This window comes from Danio rerio, chromosome 4 (assembly GCF_049306965.1).
Source record: "Danio rerio strain Tuebingen ecotype United States chromosome 4, GRCz12tu, whole genome shotgun sequence".
NCBI classification, from domain to species: Eukaryota; Metazoa; Chordata; class Actinopteri; order Cypriniformes; family Danionidae; genus Danio; species Danio rerio.
The window spans coordinates 4,821,654-4,844,301 of NC_133179.1; the positions used below are offsets into that span (position 1 = coordinate 4,821,654).

Below are 22,648 nucleotides of genomic sequence, written 5' to 3' on the forward strand. Positions count from 1 at the left end.
TCAATTAGACATTTTACGGTCTACAGAGACCATGTTACGCCTCACATTTGATCTTGTGCTTCCTGATGTTCTTTTGACATTTTAAACACTGATATTATATGTACAAAAAATGTTAAGTGTCTAATTCTCAAGTCCCTTTTCTGAAAATAAAATGACAACATACGGGTGAAAATGTTATGTCGTCAGTCCAAAAACAACACACTTGTTATTATTCTGACTAAAGTAAATAAAAGAAGAGTGATTCCTGCTGACAACTGTGTAAAAACTTTTGGTTTGAAAAATGTAGCTTTTTTTCTATGCCATCAAGCGGTTCTTGTCCTAAATAAGCCTGACAGGCAGCACGGTGGCTCAGCAGTAAGCACTGCTGCCTCACAGCAAGGGCACATTAAATGGCTGGGCCAGTTGGCATTTCTGTAGGAGGTTTGCATGCTCTCCCCGTGTTGGTGTGGACTACAGGCCACTTTATTAGGTACACCTCTCCAACTGCTTGGTAATGCAAATTTCTAATCAGCCAATCACATGGCAGCAACTCTACACAAAAGGAATGCAGAAGAGCATCTCTGAAAGCACAACACTTTGAAACTTGAGGCAGACGGGCTACAGCAGCAGACCGCACCTGTTGCCACTCCTGTCAGCTAAGAACAGAAAACTGAGGCTTCATTTGGCACAAGCTCACCAAAACTGGACAATAACAGATTGGAGAAACGTTGCCTAGTCTGATGAGTCTTGATTTCTAATACAACATTTGGGTGGAGGGTCAGAATTTGGCATCAACAACATGAAAGCATGGATCCATCCTGCCTTGTATCAATGGTTCAGGCAGCTGGTGGAGTGCAATGGTATGGGGGACAGTTTCATAGCACACTTTGGGCCCATTAATACTATTTGGGCCTATCTGAGTATTGTTGCTGACCATGTCCATCCCTTTATGACCACAGTGTACTCATCTTCTGATGGCTACTTCCAGCAGGATAATGCACCATGTCATAAATCGTGAATCATCTCAGACTGGTTTCTTAAACATGACAATGAGTTCACTGTACTCAAATAGCCTCCACAGTCACCAGATCTCAATCCAATAGAGCACTTTTGGAATGTGGTGGAATGAGTGATTCACATCATGGATGTGCAGCCGACAAATCTGCAGCAACTGCATGGTGCTATCATGTCAATATGGAGGAAAATCTCTGAGGAATATTTCTGGTAACTTGTTGAATCTATGCCACGAAGGATTAAGGCAGTTCCAAAGGCAAAGATATATAAAATAAACTTCGAAAGGCATGAAAACACACACACGCACATCCACTTTCAAAATCCAGGGAGGAAAAAGGACACCGCACTGATAACAATAAAACAAACAGGAACTGAAACACACACAGACTCATAAACTAAATGGAAAGCAGGTGGAACTCATAAACTCATGACGAGAAAAACCTGAAGGAAAACAAAGTCAAACCGAAAGCATAACACAACGTCCATAAACATGACAATGTATGCATAAAGCATATATATATATATATATATATATATATATATGCACATTAAATTGCAGACAGCTTATTTGACAGGAATTTATATGAATGTTTCATTTGGCAGAGTTCAAGAATGGCACACAAGCGTATCTCCTCAACTCATCTCATATCTAAACAGCTTTGAACATGTCGCAATATTAAACGTCAGGATAAATTATAGTGTTTAATTGATCTTGTGTTGTTCTTGGATCGCACACACGTTCAGAAGTGCACAATGTAAACTAATGCAAATTACCACAGTAAAAGCCGACCGTTTTATAGTAATACTTTAAAAATTCGTATAAAAGCTCTGATTAAAATGGAAATATGTGTAAATTTGAAAGCTGAAAATATTAATTTGATGATGTGGATAGGAGTGGATCACATAATTGAACAAGTTAATCAGGTCACACTTTATTGTAAGGTACAATTCTCTCTATTGGCAAACCATTAACTATGATTTTCGCCTAAATAAACTCCTAATCTGCTCCTTATGAGTAGTTATTAATGTAATAGTTAGGTTTAAGTATGGATATGATTACGGATATACAATAGAAAGAGAAAGCAGAGCGTAAAAATGTTGATGGTTTTGTGGGTCTCGTCTATCAAATCTGATCTTTATTTTGTGTTTTATATTGGATTCAGGTCAGGTGATTGGCTGGGCCATTCCACAGCTTGATTTTCTTTCTCTGAAAGCATCTGAGAGTTTGATTGGCTGTGTTTTGGATTATTGTCTTGCTGAAACGTCTACCCTAGTTTCATCTTCATCCCCCTGCTAATGTAGATGTTGAACTGAAGCAGCTAATATTCATTTACACCGACTAACTAACTACTGAGAGATTTCAGCTGCTGTCTGGGCTTTCACTGCCTTTCTACACCTTCCTTTCTTCATGTGTTCGATACTTTTTTCCCTGAGTAATTTCATTTTATTACACAGAACTTAACTTGTAATCTAGTTACACATTTGTTTTCTTTGCACATATGGTTGTTTCCAAGAACCGGGGAAAGTTTCAAGTCAACAGCACCCTTAAGCAGGTCGCACACCAGAAGCAACGCTCTGTGATGCGCAGCGTCGCACCAAGCAGCGCCATGCATTTCAGAATTCAAAACATAGGTTTTTATCAGGGTTTCTATCAGCTGTCCGTAGCCCCCAGCCACAACTCAGGACACTGTTCATATTTCTGCCGCGCCACAGAGCGCCATCTGATTAGTTTCATTTTAAATAGCATGCGAATGTGCGCGTCTGGTGTGGGATACTTTCAACTGTCATGTGCGCGCCGTATCGGGGCGCTGAGCGGCGCATCCGGTGTGTGACACCCTTTAGAAATAAGTTTTCTGAGAAAAATCATGACGAACAAAATCATGTACTTTAAAAGTACTAATAAACAGCCAATGTCTTAATAATAGGCAGGTAATTGGCCACTATTTAATAATGAGAATTGACGCTTAAATTTAAAGTGTTGCCGTAATTTTCTTCTACTCCATAAAAATACTTGCCGCTCATTTTAGCCCTGCATTCATTCATTTATTTTTGCCACGATGTTTTTGTTTTGTGTTCAGTTTTTACACGATGAAATACAGCCTTTTACAATTGTTTAAATTTCACCACTAGCACAACAATGCTGCATTTACTTAATATACTTATTAAAATGAGATGTCTCTATAAAAAAACAGACAAATAAAATACAAACAAAAATGCTCCTGTTTCGTTTATTGGTAATCTACTCAAAAGCGACTTTTATCAAAGTACTACAAATATGTATTGAAGAGTTTATCAATACAGAACTGCAAGATGCACTGTAAAAATAATATTACAAAAATCCATCACAACAAAAGCTTACTTAAATAAGTTTATCAGAATTCATCAATTTTTTTTTAGGTTATACAAAGTTTAACTTAACATTTTTACTCAATGCAAATTGAGATGACTAAAATATAATTTGATTCAAGTAAAAAAAAAATTAAGGAAATAAGAATGTTTTACAGTGTAGAAACTGCATTGTCCACCAAATAATTTGTCATCCAACTCTGCATTTTTAGTGTGTGTGTGTGTGTGTGTGTGTTTTCATGTCCTAAATGTGAACTCCTGGAGACATCGGTAAGTCTTCAGATGAAGGCTCAGCTCTTACATCTACAGGCGATGTGACTTGTTTGACACTTCTGGCTACAGGATGTGATTTAGTGTGTCTTAAACGGCATGCGTGTGCATGCGAGCATTTTTGTACTGTAGCGGTATGTTCACCCGTCTGTTCCAGCTGTCAAATGCTTAAATTGCAGGGTAAGGCATTTTCCCCTGCAGCATCACTCTATGAGCTGTATGTAAACATATATTGCACATAATGTACAAGTGAAGTCTAAATTATTATTATTATTATTTTATTCTTTAAATATTTCCCAACTGATGTTTAACAGATTCAGGAATTTTTCACAGTATTTTCTATAATCATTTTTCTACTGGAGAAAGTCTTATTTGTTTTAATTCAGCTAGAATAAAAGCAGTTCTTGATTTTTAAAAGCATTTTAAGGTCAATATTATTAGCCCCGTTAAGCTATATATTTTTGATTGCCTAAAGAACAAACTATAGTAACACAATGACTTGTCTAATTGCCCTAACTTGCCTAACTAACCTAGTTAGGCCTTTAAATGTCACTTTAAGCTGAATACTAGTATCTTGAAAAATATCTAGTCAAATATTATTTGCTGTCATCATGGCAATTGACCTCATTTAGCATTGCGCGCTTGAGAAAAAGTGTTGGCTCTGTGCTTTATCTGGATTATTGGGTCATAGCTTAATGTATCCCATGATGCAATTATACAAAATTTTACAGGAGAAGAATGTGCAGCAGACATAATATCCTTTAATAGTGTGTGTGTGTGTGTGTGTGTGTGTGTGTGGGACGGGAATATAAAAAGCCTCTATGAAAGCCTGTTAATTCAAATCCCCAGCTTTTATTTGTGCATTTTGTTGGTAATCCAGCTGATCTGCCTGTAACATTACATTAGTATTCACTGCGTTAACGCATTCGCCATGAGGTCAGCGCATCACCACAACTTAAATCCCTCCCATATTACATCATGACTTCCTGTGCTTTTACTTAATTGGCCTCAATAACGGGTCATCTCCAACCCACTACACAAAAACAAATAAATAAACAAAAACAGGTACCATTTTGAGCAAGAAAAAGAAAAGTATTTCATATTTAAATACACTGTTGTGGCATATACTCTTCTCCATTCTGATGCTTGGTTTGAACTTCAGCAGATCTGCTTGACCACATCTACAAACCTATGAATAAACTTGCTCGCATGTGATTGGCTGAATAGATATTTAATATTAATGAGCATAGAGCTGATGTGGTATTGGTATCCTAGTAACCAACAGTAAACAAGGCAAGCATAATCGAGACAGCTGATGTAGTATTGGTATCTTAGTGAGGACGACAATGAAAAGCCAGTGTCTTTAGGGGGGAGGGGAAAGGGGGTTGGAGAGGGGTGCGGTGATTGATGGGTAAGTGGGGGGTCCGTCGCGGACAATAGTGAAATGCAGGGTTAGGGGGGGGGGGTTTATGAAATGTTGCGGATGAAAGTAAAGAGGTAGGGGGGTTGGGGGAGGTGTCTCCATGCCACCCCTAGCAAGAGGTGTAAATGCAAACATTTGGTATCATTTTAAAGAAAACCCTTTGAGTTTTCATAAAACACTATTGAAAGTGTTTCAAATATCTGTATATGTTGTCTGTGTTATAATAAACACCTAAAAAAGAGGCGCTTTTTGTATTTTTTTTTTTTTTATAAACTCAAATTTGAAAGTGTACCTTTTAGGTTCTGTGTGGTCTAGCGTGCTGTAATTAATTTTGGTGGTTCCTGCACAAGTCTGTAATCAAAGGAAAAAGAAAAATGTCTCTACCATAATCTATGCAAAAGTTATTGTATTCTAACTGGTGAGAGGTGCTGTACAAGCCACAGGGATCGATCATTGTTTTCATATTTCACTATTCTTTTGTTTGATCAAACATAATTCACTGTGTTTGGAGCACATCAGACATATAAAAGGATTACTTATGCACATCACCTCAAAAACAGAGGAGAAATGGCCCTGAAGCGCACAGCATAGGGTAAGAGATGACAGCTGTCTGTGCTATCTGAGGCTGCTTATTGATCATGAATGTATTGTTTTCACTTCTGCGCCATGGAAACACCCTGATTCATTCGGCAACTGTTTGATATGTGAATATAATTCAGTAAAAAGAACGCTAGAACTGTATGAGCACCGGCAAGAGCTTTTATTTGAGCTATAACTTGTACATGTGTCATATGAAAAATATGAAAATGAACCAATGTTCAATGCCCAGCTCGGGTCTCCAAAATACTGTGTATTTAAGTGTAAATAACTTTTGTACAGTAGAATAAAAACCAAAGTGATGCATGTGTGCAGAAAAATATAGATTCTACACTTTCAAACGAAATCCCTTAAGGGGGTCTGGTGCAATGCTAGCCCTTTAAATCTTAAAGCGAAAATCCTGATGTCACAGTATCGGGTCTGTGGAGTTTAACTGGGGATATTATGCAAACACACTTTAAGGACAGATCAAACACAAACTACGTCCCATTTTTTACATTGTTTACATCTAATTAAATCGACTAAAGTGAATTTGCATACACAGAAAGATTATGAAATGCAAGTAAAATGCCTCATGTAATGTTTCGAATAGATTTTGTGAAATTAAATGTCATAATACAAAGGAAGTTATGCACCATTTATAATGAATCACTACAAATTTCTGGCATATGAGTAAAAATACAATACGTTAGTGATCTGAAAGTAAAAAGATTAAAAATTGACAATTAATTAGCATTTAGGGTCTGCTTTGTGACTTAAATAGCCACTTAATATGTCTTAAAATGATTCTCTGTGTATACAAACTACTATTACATCTACAAATATATGCTAGTCATTGAAATATATTAGTAGTAAGTCACATGAACCTTTTATGACAGTGATTTATCCCTATGCAGTGACTGTTATGATCCCCTAAATGAATATCAAATGCATTAGTGAAAGAGCAGCTCATTAATCTGTCGTTTGTCTCCTGGTCACCGTATCCTTCTTTCAATTTAGCCTGATATTGTGTCCATTAAGACGCAGGCATTGAGTGTTAGTCCTCCTCCACATCCGTGAGTCTGAATAAAGGCCGGTGGAAACTCAGTCCAGCAGATCTGCTCCGTATTACTTACATTATTTGCATTTGATTATGGAAGATTCTCAGAGCAGCTCAATGAACGCTCACTGATGTGGACCTGAGCGGCGAAGAACGGACGTCATTGTTCGCCCTCACAGCCAGAGACGCTCCTGTGTGTGTGTGTGTGTGTGTGTGTGTGCAATCTATATGTTTGAGAGTGTGTGTGCATGCATTCATGTGTTTGGATGTGTGCGAATGTGTATGTGTGTGAGCGTGCATATATGTGTGTTCGTGTGTGTGTGTGTTCGAGCCTGCATGGGTGAGAGTGTATACTGTATGTTTGTGTGTGTGTGTTTGTGTGCACGCGAGCGCTTAAGAAAGCTGAGAGTGACAGAGACGGATGTGAGGTTGTGATGTCTAGGCAACAAAAGGTATTTGAAAACAGACGGTTGTGTAACTGCACCAGGACAGGAATTCAGGAGGCAGAGCCGATCAGCGTGCAGCTAAGGAGCATATAACATTACTAAAAGATAACAGGGAACGTCTTCTTCAAATGTTATCACAATGTCCTTTTGGTGTTATCTGGTTATTAATGATGTTTAACTGCAGTTCACCTGAAAATAAAAATTGATACACTCGTATATTTACTCTCCCTCCAATAACTTCAAAACCTTATGAGTTTCTTTATCCTGTTTAACAACACAAATGGAGATATTTTGAAAAAAGCTGAAAACCTGTAACCATTGACTTCCATAGTAAAAGAAGAAATACTATAGAAGTCAAAGGTGACAGGTTTTGAATATTATTTCAGTATATACTGTTGAAACCAGAAGTTTACAAACACTGTATAAAAAGGCACATAACCATTTTAAAAAGTCAGATGTTAATGTGAATAAACTGTTTCTCTTTTGGGAGAGTTAGGACTACCACATTTGGTTCTGTTCTGCTTTAAAGCAGAATAATAAGAGAGAGAATTTATTTATTTTTTTTTAGAAATTGTTATAACTTTTCTTAAAAGTCAAGTTTGCACACAATAAGATTATTCTGCCTCTGAAAAAGTGCAGATAATGGTGTCAAGGTTTTGGAAGTTTCTGATTGGCTAATTGGCCCTCAAATGGGTCTTCCAAACAGACCATGACTGCCAAAGTAGTTAAAGTGTGCTTTAAGGACAACAGAGTGAATGTTTTGGAGTGGCCATCACAAAGCCCTGACCTCAATCCTATAGAAAACCTGTGGGCTTGAGTTGATAAAGCTTGTGCAAGCAAGACAGCCTACAAAACTGACTCAGTTACACCAATTCTGTCAGGACGAATGGGCCAAAATTCCTTCAAACTATTTTAAGAAGCTTGTGGAAGGATACCCAAAACATTTGACCAAAGTTATACAGATTAAAAGCAAAGTTAAAAAAAATACCAATGAAATGTATGTAGACTTTTGACTGTCTAGAAATTAATAAAAAAAATCTCAAAAAAAAAAAAATTCTGTCATTATTCTGGCATTTAGCAAATGTGAATCATTTAGGTAATCCTAACGGACCTAAAATAGTAAACGTTTAGTGACATTTTTTTTAAAATAGTTATGTTCCTTTTTTTAGAGTGTATGTAAATTTATATATCTGTATATATCTGTATATATATATATACTTACAGTTGAAGTCAGAATTATTAGCCCCCTTCAAATTTTTTTCTTCTTTTTTTAAATATAACCCAAATGATGTGTAACAGAGGAAGGAAATTTTCACAGTATGTCTGATAATATTTTTTCTTCTGGATAAAGTCTTATTTGTTTTATTTCGGCTAGAATAAAAGCAGCTTTTAATTTTTTTATCAACATTTTAGGGAAAAAATTATTAGCCCCTTTGATCTATATTTTTTCTCGATAATCTTCAGAACAAACCATCGTTATACAATAACTTGCCTAATTACCCTAACTTGTCTAGTTAACCTAATTAACTTAGTTAAGCCTTTATATGTCACTTTAAGCTTTATAGAAGTGTCTTAAAAAATATCTAGAGAAATATTATTAACTGACATCATTGCAAAGATAAAATAAATCATTTGTTAGAAATGAGTTATTAAAATTATTATGTTTAGAAATGTGTTGGAAAAAAAAATCTTCTGTCCGTTAAACAGAAATTGGGGAAAAAAGAAACAAGCGGTCAAATAATTCAGGGGGGCTAATAATTCTGACTTCAACTGTGTGTGTGTGTATATATATATATATATATATGTTCAACAGAATAAAGAAACTCATAAAGGTTTGATATAAGTGAAGAGTGGGAAACACCAATACACACTCGTTCACATACATACACTATGGTCAACTTTTCAGGACTTGAACCAGCGACCTTCTTGCTCTGAGGTGACAGTGCTAACGACTGAGCCACCCTGTAAATCATTCTAGTAACATTATAAATATGTTAATGATGTGCTAAATCATATGATGTGAACAGTTAACACTGGTAATCCATGCTAGAAACATGCCAGCAATGTGTTTTACAGGCTAAAACATGCCAACGTCATCAAATCAAGGTAGAAACAGGTCAGCAACATGTTAAACATGCTAACAATGTTAAATCATGCTGGAAAAAAATGTTACCTTGTTAAATCATTTCAGAAATATAGTGTTTTTCTAATAGACTGCACTGACTTCAAAACATTTAGAATGTCTCTCTAAACATTGACAAAAATAAATGAATGTTAGAAATTAAAATAGTTATAGTAAATAATATAATAATAGTAAATAGTTAAAATACTTTTGGCCAGCGGAGAAATTAAAATGGTCGTGCCCAACTGAGTCTGGTTCTCTCAAGGTTTTTTTTTTTTTCTTCACTCCCATCAGGTGAAGTTTTTTTTCCCTCTCCGCTGTCGCCACTGCCTCGCATGGTTCAGGATTGGTAGAGCTACGCATCGATGAATTTGCTCTTTAGTGTTCGAACTCTCAGTAATGATTAAATCACACTGAACTGAGCTAAACTGAACTGAACTGAACTTAAACACTAAAACCTGAACCACACTGTTCCAGTTACTATGACCATTATGTGAAGCTGCTTTGACACAATCTACATTGTAAAAGCGCTATACAAATAAAGCTGAATTGAATTGAATTGAAAGTTTTGAGAACAGCTGCAACAATTCACTGTAAAGATGAAAAAGATGTTCTTGTGACTTACTTTTACATTTACATTTAGTCATTTAGCAGACGCTTTTATCCAAAGCGACTTACAAGTGAGGACACAGAAGCAATTTACACAACTAAGAGCAACAATGAATAAGTGCTATAGGCAAGTTTCAGGTCTGTAAAGTCTATGAAGGAAAGTATTAGTAGTATTAGTATATATATATATATATATTTTTTTTTTTTTTTAATGGGAACGTCCTTTTTAGAACCTGATTCTGAATATGATGAAGGTTTAAAGACTCTCTACAGAGAAACGCTGTGATTGGTCAGCCAGCAGCTGGAGCTGTAATGTCTTCGTGCTCTGCTCTGTACACTAAAAGCTGAGGGACAGAGGGACTTTTATTCCCTCTTAAACTGTCTGACTCCTGACAGCTCACTCTGCAGTTTGTGGAGAAACTACCAAGTGGAAATTATTCATAAATGTGTGTCCACTGTGGACGTGAAGAGAGCTTTTGCTGGGTTTTCAGAAGCCATTTTTAATTTTGAGTTCAGTGAGGATATTTAAAATCAAGAAATGTGTATAGCGTGTACTGTGTACACTACCTGACAAAAGTCTTTTCGCCTACCCCAGTTTTAGGAACAACAAATAATAACTTGACTTCTAGTTGATCATTTGGTATCAGAAGTGGCTTATATGAAAGGCAAAGGCCTCTAGATTACGCTTATTTTAGCTAAATAAAATATGATCATGCCTTGATTTATAAATATCTAATTAGGACAGTCTGACTTTGCTTAGACAAAAGTCTTGTCACTTAACAGAAATAATGTCCAGTATAGAATATAAAGTCATGCTGCAGTGGAGACAGAATGAATATTGTGCATGACTCCATCATGAGCTTGGAGAACTGCATCCCTACATCTCCGCAATGACTCAAATCACTTATTAAAGTCATCTGGAATGGCAAAGAAAGCGTTCTTGCAGGACTCCCAGAGTTCATTAAGATTCTTTGGATTCATCTTCAATGCCTCCTCCTTCATCTTACCCCAGACATGCTCAATAATGTTCATATCTGGTGACTGGGCTGGCCAATCCTGGAGCACCTTGACCTTCTTTGCTCTTAGGAACTTTGATGTAGAGGCTGAAGTATGAGAAGGAGCGCTATCCTGCTGGAGAATTTGCCCTCTCCTGTGGTTTGTAATGTAACGGGCAGCACAAATGTCTTGATCCCCCAGTTGATGTTCCCATCCACTCTGCAGATCTCCCACACACACCCCATACTGAATGTAACCCCAAACCATGATGTCTACTTCACCAAACTTGACTGATTTCTATGAGAATATTGGGTCTATGCTGGTTCCAGTAGGTCTTCTGCAGTATTTGTGATGATTGGGATGCAGTTCAACAAATGATTGATCTGAAAAATCTGCCACTTTTCCGAATTATCAACTAGAAGTCATTATTTTTTGATCTTACAACTGGGATCAATGACAAGACTTTTGTCAGGCACTGTAGTGTGTATAAACAGTGATTAGATATTAAACAGTGATTAGATTGTGATTAGATGACACACAAATAAAATGGGCGGCAAGGTGGCTCAGATTTTCTGTGTGGAGTTTGCATGTTCTCCCCGTGTTGGTGTGGGTTTCCTCTGGGTGCTCCTTTAGGTGAACTGAATTAGCTTAATTGGCTGTAGTGTATGAGTGTGTGTGAACGTGAGAGCGTATGGGTGTTTCCCAGTACTGGGTTGCAGCTGGAATGGCATGTGCTGTGTAAAACATATGCTGGAATAGTTGTTATTAATAAATAAAGGAGCTAAACTGTAGGAAAATGAATGAATGAAGTTACTATGTGCTATGTGCTATTTATACCCTGCTTTCAGAAGTCTCCTACAGTATTTAAAAAACAAAACATTTGTTTATCTGCTGTCACTGCTGGGAATAACTCAATTCTTTCCCACCGGCTTTAAATGAGCAACAGCAACAACAAAAAAATCTGTTTATTTTTAAATCGCACAAGTTCCAGCTTGCAGGTATTGGCTCAAAACGAGACCCAAAGCCGAACTCCGACTGTAGGAAGTGCGATTTGCCCGATTACTTCCAATATTAGTCTGTTTTTTGTTTCTGTGTTTATGTCTGGCGTCTTATTCAAGCCTGTGTGTGTGTCGTTGCACCCATTTTAAGAGCAGGTATTGTTTGCTGGAACCTCCCGTATAGCTTATGATTTTGACGTGCTTTGTGTGGTTAAGCACACAGGACAAAATTCACAATGAAACCATTAATCAAACACATAGTCTGCATCAGTTCCCATGCTCTGCTTATGAGCCCGTGGGGACCAATGGGCCGAGCGTATGTGTACACAAGTGCATTCACAACTATTTTAACCTCTGAATTATTGTTATCATTATTTTTAAATCATTATGCGGGTTACAAGCAAGCTGACGTTTTAAGGCAAGACGGTGCAGGTGAATGGGGTAAAAATTATTAATATTCATCCCTGTATATCCCTGGTTGGTTGATTACATTAAGAGTTGCGCATATTTTTTTATTTTTTTTTGTATTAAAGGTTTACTAAAATTACTGTTTGATTAATATAATAATGCATAGTGTCATTTATGCAAATGAATGTTTGAATATGTAAATGAGGCTGTTTCATTAAATATGCCCTAATTTGTATGCATTTCTAGCACAATAATTAGAATTCTTATTAATATTATTATTTTTAATATTATTATAAATATAATTGTATATAGTTTTATTGTTATTTATTTTTTATTATATATATATATATATATATATATATATATATATATATATATATATATATATATATAAATTTTATGTTTTATTTTTGAATTTATACTTTATTTTATATTTTAATTTATTATTTTATTTTCGATTTTATTTGATTTTTTATTTGATTTGATTTTATTATGCATTTTATTTTTCCATTTTATTTTTCTATTTTATTTTTCCATTTTATTTGTAATTTTTATTTAACTTGATTTTCCGTTTTATTTGATGTATCATTTTATTTTTATTTATTATTTTATTTTTCAATTTTGTTTGTAATTTTTTATTTAATTCAATTTAGTTTTTTTATTTAATTTAATTGTTTTTATTTCATTTCATTATTTTATTTTCCATTTTATTTTTTTATTTTTATTTTTTCTATTTTATTTTTCCATTTTTTTATTTCATTTGATTTCCTTTTTAGTTTAATTTAATTGTTTTAATTTCATTTTATATTTTAATTTATTATTTTATTTTCCATTTTATTTTATTTTTTAATTGATTCTATTTGATTTTCTATTTAATTTTTCCATTTCATTTTTAGTTTTTAAATTTCATTTCATTTTCTTTTTTATTTAATTTAATTGTTTTAATGTCATTTAATTGTATATTTTAATTTGTTATTTTTTCCATTTTATTTGTTTTCATTTCATTTTATTTTATTTCTATTTTAATTTTCCATTTGTATTTTTTTATTTAATTTTTTTTTTAATTTAACTGTTTAATTTTTTAAATATTTTTATTTATTATTTTATTTTCCATGCATTTGATTCGATTTTACGATTGATTTTATTTTATATTTTATTTTTCCTTTTTTATTTGTAATTTTTTTTATTTAATTTAATTATTTGAATTTAATTTAATTTGAATTTCATTACATTTTTGACCAATTGGAATAAAGCTTTTTACAAAGTAAATTTTACTAATTTTAATTCCATATTAATTTGCATAATAAAGTGTAGTATATAATCAGGGAAATTATGCATGAACAAATCCCTCAGTAAGAAACTTTAGAAACATATATTATAAATCTCTGTAGTTTAGTGCTGCTGAAATGAAGATTCATGGCTTATTGTGAGAAGAAATAAAACTTATATAAAACCTACAGCACACAAATAGAGAAAATGATGCAAAAGAGAGACTTTGCAAGCACTTTGAGATGTTTTTCTAGCATCAGCATGAAAAAGCCCAAATCTGACAGGTGCCTGCAGGGTCTGGTCTTGATAATTGGTTTTGATCAGCCTATTAAATGTCCATTAGCTGAACGCATGGGTAAAGCTCTCGGTGTGTATATGAGTTTTCCTGCAGATGAGTCAGGGAGTGGGCACGTCCGCTTGATTATAGTTATTATTACCCCAGAGAACAGCCCTGTCTGCACTTGTCTGCTCTTTACATTGACATGTTATGATTGTGTTTGTGTCGTGGAGTGACAGGAGCAACTTCTGCTGTGCAAAGAGAAAGCCAATGAATGAGAAAGTGAAAGCGAGAAGCCATGCAGCTCAAAATAAGCTGAAGACATCAAATAAAATCTAACTAAAAGGGTAACTAGTTTTCTTTCACAAAACCTAATGGACTGAAGGTTGTGGAGGCTTGTTAATGTCACTGGATAAAAGAATACAGTTGCAAACTTTATAACCTTTTACCTTGGATTTTTCACAGAATTACAAGTTCACATTTTATCATTTTGACATTGTTATCTGAAGTCTGAGTTTACATCTCGCAATCCTGAATTTCTCTTTTTCAATCCTGACTTTTTAATCCAGGAGTTTACATATTAAAATCCTTACTTATTGATGTCGGAATTCTGAGTTCACATGTTAAAATCCTGACCTTTTATTCCAGGAATTCTGAGTTTACATATTAAAATCCTGACTTATTGATGTCGGAATTCTGAGTTTATAATTTAAAATCCTGACTTTTTAATCCAGGAATTCTGAGTTTACATGTTAAAATCCTGACTTTTGATGTTGGAATTCTGAGATTACATATTAAAATCCTGACTTACTGATGTCGGAATTCTGAGTTCACATGTTAAAATCCTGACTTTTGATGTCGGAATTCTGAGTTTACATATTAAAATCTTGACTTAATGATGTTTGAATTCTGAGTTTACATGTTAAATTCCTGACCTTTTATTCCAGGAATTCTGAGATTACATATTAAAATCCTGACTTATTGATGTCGGAATTCTGAGTTCACATGTTAAAATCCTGACTTTTGATGTCGGAATTCTGAGTTTACATATTAAAATCTTGACTTAATGATGTTTGAATTCTGAGTTTACATGTTAAATTCCTGACCTTTTATTCCAGGAATTCTGAGTTTTCATATTAAAATCGTGACTTTTTAATGTCGGAATTCTGAGTTTATAATTTGAAATCCTGACTTTTTGATGTCGGAATTCTGAGTTTATAATTTGTAATCCTGACCTTTTAATCCAGGAATTCTGAGTTTACAAATTTAAATCCTGACTTTTTGATGTCGGAATTCTGAGGTTACATGTTAATATCCTGACTTTTTATTTGAGGAATTCTGAGTTTACCTGTTGAAATCCTGACCTTGTAATGTTGGAATTTTGAGTTTACAAGGTCAGGATTTCAACAGGTAAACTCAGAATTCCTCAAATAAAAAGTCAGGATATTAACATGTAAACTCAGAATTCCCACATTAAAAGGCAGGATTTCAACATGTAAACTTAAAATCTCTAAATTAAAAGGTCAGGGTTTCAAATTGTAAACTCAGAATTCCAACAGTACATCAAATTTATGTGTTAAAATCCTGACATTTTAATTTAGAAATTTTAAGTTTCCATTTTAAAAGTCCTGACTTTTCTTTTAGGATTTCTGAGTTTACATGTTGAAATCCTGACTTTTCAATCTTGGAATTCTGAGTTTATATCTCAAAATTGACTTTTTGATCTTGAAAATTTCTTTACATCCCAGAATTTTGCCATTGAGACATTTTTATCTGGAATTCTGTTTACATGTTAGAATTCTGAACTTTTAATCTTAAAGAATCCGGACTGTTTCATCTCGAAATCCTGAGTTTACATCCAAAATTTAAAAGTAATAATTTTTGCAATTCTGAGTTTACATCTCGAAACTGACCTTTTGATCTTGAACATTTCTTTACATCCAGATTAAAATGTCATGATGGCAAAATTCTGGGATGTAAAACATTTTTTAAGATCAAAAGCTCAATTTCGAGATGTAAACTCAGAATTCCAAAATTAAAAAGTAAAAATTTTTTGCAAGTAATCTCAGGATTTCAAGATTAAAAAGTCAGGATTTCAACATGTCAACGAAGAATTTCAAGATTAAAAGTTCAGAATTCTAACATGTAAACAGTATTCCAGATAAAAATGTCATGATAGCAAAATACGGGGAATTCTTTTTACATGTTTACATCAATTCTAAATGTTTAATCTTGGAATTCTAGGTATAAGTGTTGAAATTCTTACTTTTTGATCTTGGTATTTTGGGATTGCATCTTGGAATTCTTACTTGTGCTCTTGAAATTATGACCATACATCTCACAGCTACAACTTTCCGCTCAATAGTGTGTTTATATCTCACAGTTTAGCATTTTATACCTGTAATTCTTCATCTAAATATCGCACTTCTGATAATGTTCTTCCTCCGAGAATCCTCAGTGTAAGAATTCTGAGAGACTTAGATTGAGAGATTAGGATTAGATGCTGGTCAATGCTTTTTACTGCTACTTTGACCTCTCTTGCACATACTTAATAATAATAATTTGTTTTATTTATAAATGCACCTTTCAGGACACCCAAGGTCACCTTACACCAAACATGCCAAAACAATTACTAAAACGTTGCCAAACATAATTTTGAAAAACGAAATTATAATCATATATAATAATCATAAACTTTCACCCCTACAACACACACAGAAGCAGATTGTGTAAGCCTTCACTTCCTCACAGAGTAATCCCGCCGGAAACACAGAGGAAGTGTGATTACGCGCCGTCATGCATGCACGGATTATAACGTGTAGATTATGGGGCAGTGGTGCAGGAAGAGGGCGAGCGATGACATCACGGATGCGGTCCCCACTCCTGTATGACCACCAGATAAATAATCCATGTCTGAACCGACAGGCAGCGGATTGAGGGATTACTCTGGCCTTCACTCGACCAGTTAATTAGAGAGAAACTTAAGCATCCCGGTTTCTGAATAAAGTCATCACTGGGTCACTGGGTGGGACACGAGTGGGGTTTTCCACAAGAATTAGAGTGAGGTGGGAAAACAAGAGTTACACTGCATCTTGATGACACATGATGATCTTTAGTTTATGTTAAGATGCATGTCATGCATGTTTTATTTGTGATCCGTGGTGTTTTAATCTTTTGTTTACATTTTTTTTTTTTCATGTCGTCCATGTTTATAACAATCACAGAAAAAAACAATATTCATTAATGTTTACACATTTAAAAATCTGAAATGAAATAGTAATGAATGAATGGATGGATAGATGGACGGATGGATGGATGGATGGATGGATGGATGGATGGATGGATGGATGGACGGGTGACAGCATGATCAAATAAAAAGATGATAGAACATCAGAAATAGCCATAAAGCTATGATGAGGATGAGAATGAGACAGACAGAAAGACAGACAGACAGACAGACAGACAGACAGACAGACAGACAGACAGACAGACAGACAGACAGACAGACAGACAGACAGACAGACAGACAGACAGACAGACAGACAGACAGACAGACAGACAGACAGACAGACAGACAGACAGACAGACAGATAGATAGATAGATAGATAGATAGATAGATAGATAGATAGATAGATAGATAGATAGATAGACCAATCAGTTCCAATATTCTAATGAGGGTGAAACATAATGAGGGTGAAACTCGTATTAACACACTAACCTATATGCATAGACCCTCAAACCTCCATTCTAACCCTAAATCCTGACCCAACCTAGCCCCAACCAACCCCTGACCCTAACCCCAACCAAACCCTTAACCTAACACTAACTCATGTACATTATCAGGAATAACTGCACAGACATGATTCAATAAAGAGGACTGACAATTTAGATAGATAGATAGATAGATAGATAGATAGATAGATAGATAGATAGATAGATAGATAGATAGATAGATAGATAGATAGATAGATAGATAGATAGATAGATAGATAGATAGATAGATAGATAGATAGATAGATAGATAGATATACAGCTTAAAGTGACATGTAATTTCTTCACCAGGTTAATTAGGTTAACTAGGCAGGTCAGGGTAATTAGTCAAGTTATTGTATAACGATAGTTTGTTCTGGAGACCAGAAAAATATTTAAAAAAAAAAAAAAAATATATATATATATATATATATATATATATATATATATATATATATATATATATATATATATATATATATATATATATATATTGCTTATAGGAGATAATTAGTGACCTTAAAATTAATTTTTAATTTTTTTTTTTTGAAACTGCTTTTATTACTGCCAAAATAAAACAAATAAGACTTTATCCAGAAGAAAAAAATATTATCAGACATACTGTGAACATTCATTTACATTCATTTACTCTGTTAAACATCATAGATAATAACATAGAGAAAACCGCAGTTTAGCGCCCCCTGTAATGTTTGAAACGGCTAACGTCATTGCACATTTTAGCCAGTTCGAACACAGATCATTATCACCCTAGGTACACTAGAGGGCGCCTCTTCATCTACGTATCTACAGGTAGATGGCATCAATTTATTTCTTATATGTGGGAAATAAAACATTAATAATATGTGTAACGACATGATTGACATTTATTTGTTGTTTAGGTTATAGGTCAAAGGTCATGTGTGTGTGATAGATATATAGATAGATAGATAGATAGATAGATAGATAGATAGATAGATAGATAGATAGATAGATAGATAGATAGATAGATAGATAGATAGATAGATAGATATACAGACAGACAGACAGACAGACAGACAGACAGATAGACAGACAGACAGACAGACAGACAGACAGACAGACAGACAGACAGACAGACAGACACTAAACAACCTTAGACTCTAAACCCTAACACTAAATAACCCTAAACGCTAAACTCTAACACTAAATAACCCTAAATCCTAAATCTTAACACTGTGTCCAAACTCAGTCCTGGAGGGCCGGTGTCCTGCATAGTCCCAACCCCAATTCAACATGCCTGAACCAGCTAATCAAGCTCTTGTTAGGTATACTAGAAACTTCCAGGCAGGTGTGTTGTAGGAAGTGACGGACGGATGGACGGATGGACGGGCAGACAGACAGACAGACAGACAGACAGACAGACAGACAGACGGACAGACAGACAGATAGAATGAAAGGATGATATAACATCAAAAAGAACTATGAGATGATGATTGGATGTATGGATGGATGAATTCATCCCTGCCTGTAAAGCAGCTCTTATAAATATACAATATTGTTTTTATTTAATTCATACATATCTTCAGTGACATTTAGTAGTTTTTTTTTTTCTTTCAATGTCCTTTTTGTCAATTTGTGACCCAGACAAGCTTTAAAGCAGCACCTAGAAGACCAGAAAAGGCATCTTGATCTCAGTGGAGGTGAATATCAGGCCTGCCTTTTGCTGTAAGTGACAAATTGGCCCCTGAGGAAATCATAGGTTGAGTAAATATAAGCAGAACTCGGCACCTTGCCAGTCCCAACAGAAACGTCTGCCCATTCGATCAGCACACTAAATTCAGACCATCCAGAATCCCTTGGGAAATCTGCATTCAACATTTTCTCACAAGGACACAGAGACAAATAAATCCTGCACAAATGACACTCTGGATTTATTCGGGCCTTCAGTTTAGGGACATTTTTAGGGCCTATTAGAAACGTGCATATCAGCCCATGTCAATGCAACATCCCTCCTCATTCAGATTTATGAACAGCATGATGTTTTATTCATTTTTTCAGAGGCTAAAAAAGCAAAGTGGCGCCTGCGATAAAACCCAGTCAATAATGTCTCTGTGTAAAAGAGAAAACTCATGATGAAGACATATCTATGACATGTAGGCCTACTATTTTGGTTCCCTCTCCCAAAGGAATTCATAACCATAATTAATAACTTTTCCTCGTGATCTCATTTTGGTGGTTAAAAACAAAGCAGGAGCCTGTCAACTTTATATTATATGTTGTTATAGACATGTAAACATAATTTCAAAGAGCTATTTGTATTATTACAACAGGACATTTTTGAGTAAACACCTTCCAAACTCCATGAGTTAAATCTAAAGTAACAGCGACATCTAGTGTTTGAATATCGAATGGCGCCAAAGTAAATCAGTCAGCATAAAATACATCAGGAAAATAAAATCTAAGCTTAAATCTTCTCGTATTTGACACGTTTTATAATAAACCTATTTCTAAATAGATAACGAGTGGTTTTAAGGTCGTAAACAAGCACCAGTGAACAGCCCATACACAAGAAATGTCTGCCTGTAAACAATCAAGTATTTGGTACTCACTCAATCTTCTCATCATTTCTGCGTAGTTTTAGTCGGTTTTGGTTTCGTTCTTCAGTCTTTGTCTTCATCAACCATCCATGAAAGCCTTGAAGGGTCACGTGACAACGTGTACATCTGTTTGTAGGTCTATATCTAGAATCAAACAAATGATAGACTTGTATGGGACTCAAACTAAGCGTTATTTCATTTTGAAAGAAATGACACACAATAATAAATATATATAAATTATTACAATTTTAAACTTGTTTAAATGATAATACTTCAAAGTTAACTGCCTATTATTAAATTCTTGTTTGCCATTTGCTTGTCATGCTAGGTAGCTGATGTAATCATCAACACGTGTGTAACGACGAGCGCCGATTAGCATCCATTAAAAGTCACCAAAACATGATGGTTGGCTGGTTTTAAAGGGGTTTTGGCCATTTCCAGCCTGGTCCTGGCTGGTCAGGCTGGAAGATGACCAACTAAAACCAGCCTAACCAGGCTGCGAGCCCAGCCAAAACCAGTTGTCCAACTTAAACCAGGCTGGTCAAGCTGGTTTCAGCTGGTCATTTTCCAGTCTGACCAGCTAAGACCAGGCTGGAAATGGCCAAAACCCCTTTAAAACCAGGCTGGTCGACCAGCTAAAACCAGCCAACCAGGCTGGTTTGCGCCATTTTTTTCAGCAGGGTTATGATGAAGAAACGTGCTGCTCATCTAATTTGCTGGATAAATTATTTTGAGGTTCTAACCCTTTTTTGTTGCATGCTTTTGGACTATGAATTGTGCAGTTTTCACCAGAAAATGAAGTTGTTTTAACCAATGTAAGAGTTGCCAGGAACAGTCTTCATACTTGGGCATGAAAGTTACACAACAGGAACTCACTGTACATCCAGAAACCTCATAACATGCTGATGCAACGCTGCAGCCACAAGAGAGCACAATTAATGCAATCCCCATGTCATACCATCATAAGATTCAACAATTTAAAGGGATAGTTCACTCAAAAAATTAATAATATGTTTGCTCTGATTTACTCTCAATCCATCTAAAAATGTTAGGGACTATTTCCTTTCAACAAAACATAACAAAATAGCTGAAACTGTGATGATTCATAAAAGCAACTTGGTATAACTAGAGGCAAAACAAAATCCCAAGGATACACTGGGGTGTTATGAAGCACATGATCTGACTGTGCAAAAACCTGAACTAAATCTAAGACGGCCTTAGTCACAGTAAATCAACAGCAATCATTTTTGGGTGTGCTATCCCTTTAAAAAAGCACCTAGAAATTAATACAGCATTGTTAGTCTAAAAGGAAATGCCAAAGGGCTTGCAATGATAGCAATAAACGGAAACTAAACTTTTTTTTTTTTCATACTTGCATGTTTTTTATTCTCTTTGGGGCATCTGTGATCCTTCGCCAGTCATAAGCACCAAAGATTAAGCGAGAGTAACATTCAGAGGGATGTTCAATTGCATGAGAGTTTTGAGTACCAGCATCCAACAGAGGGGAGCTGGCAAATGAATAATTGGCTGAAGGAGAGATCAAACCAATAAATGAATACCAGTACGGTCAATAACAACAGAAACAGGTGACATGGAAAGTTTTATGGGTGCCATTTGACTGAGTTTAAGCATTTCTCAGTCATTTAGCATCAGATATTTGACATAAATGTGATTATGCAGCTTTGGAGCAGTTACGTAAACATACACAGTGCATTGTAGTGAATACTGGTGATCTGAGCATGCAAAAAAATGCTTTCAATGATGCAAAAGCCTTCATTCAATAGGGTCTATTCCCAGATGTTTTGTTAGGGTCTCATTTAAATAAAAAACAGGATACAGCCTTCATTATATTAAGTGAACAACATCATCAGAGCGTTAAATTATCTGAAAAGTACATGGCATGTTTCCAATGCAAAAAAAAAATGCTTTTCTTGCTTGGTATTTTTGTCTAATTTTCCGATATTAATATGTAAACATCCATGATTCAAAATAGATTTATTTAAGATGTTGAATAACACGAGAAATGCCACTTCTGCTAGTTTGGCGGAAAGCATCAGCTTCGTTTTAGCACATTCTTCATTTAAAATTCAATTCCTTTTTGTGCAAATGTTTTGCCGCAATTTTGCTTATCAAGTAAAACTCCATTTTGATTTTAGAATGTTTAGACCAGTGTTTCTCAACCATGTTCCTGGAGGACCACCATCACTGTGTGTTTTGGATGTCTCCTTTGCCGGTCACACCCATAACATGTCTTTCAGTCAGTGCTAATGAGCTGATGATCTGTGTTTAATGAGGGAGACATGAAAAATGTGCAGTGCTAGTGGTCCTCCAGGAATGTGATTGAGGAACACTGGGACCAGGTTTGCCCAAACTCAGTCCTGGAGGGCCGGTGTCCTGCATATTTAAGCTCCAACCTCAATTAAACACAGCTGAACCGCCTAATAAAGTTCTTCCTAGCTATACTAGAATCTTCCAGCCAGATGTGTTGAAGAAAGTTGGGGCTAAACTATACAGGACCACCATCACTG

General features: G+C 35.1%; 1 protein-coding gene across 9 annotated transcripts in view; it reads right to left on the reverse strand.

The window, feature by feature from the left end:
- ntf3 (neurotrophin 3) overlaps nucleotides 1-20,429 on the reverse strand; it is an 85,173-nt gene extending 64,744 nt beyond the window's left edge. For 7 of the 9 annotated variants that reach the window (XM_073945716.1, XM_073945714.1, XM_073945718.1 and 4 more), the window contains exon 1: nucleotides 20,133-20,264. The gene's annotated coding sequence lies outside the window, so the exon portion shown is untranslated. Of the gene's footprint in view, nucleotides 1-20,132 lie in introns of all 9 variants that reach the window. The other 2 variants (XM_073945715.1, XM_073945720.1) reach the window with 2 other exon arrangements.
- Nucleotides 20,430-22,648: the final 2,219 nt, after the last annotated feature.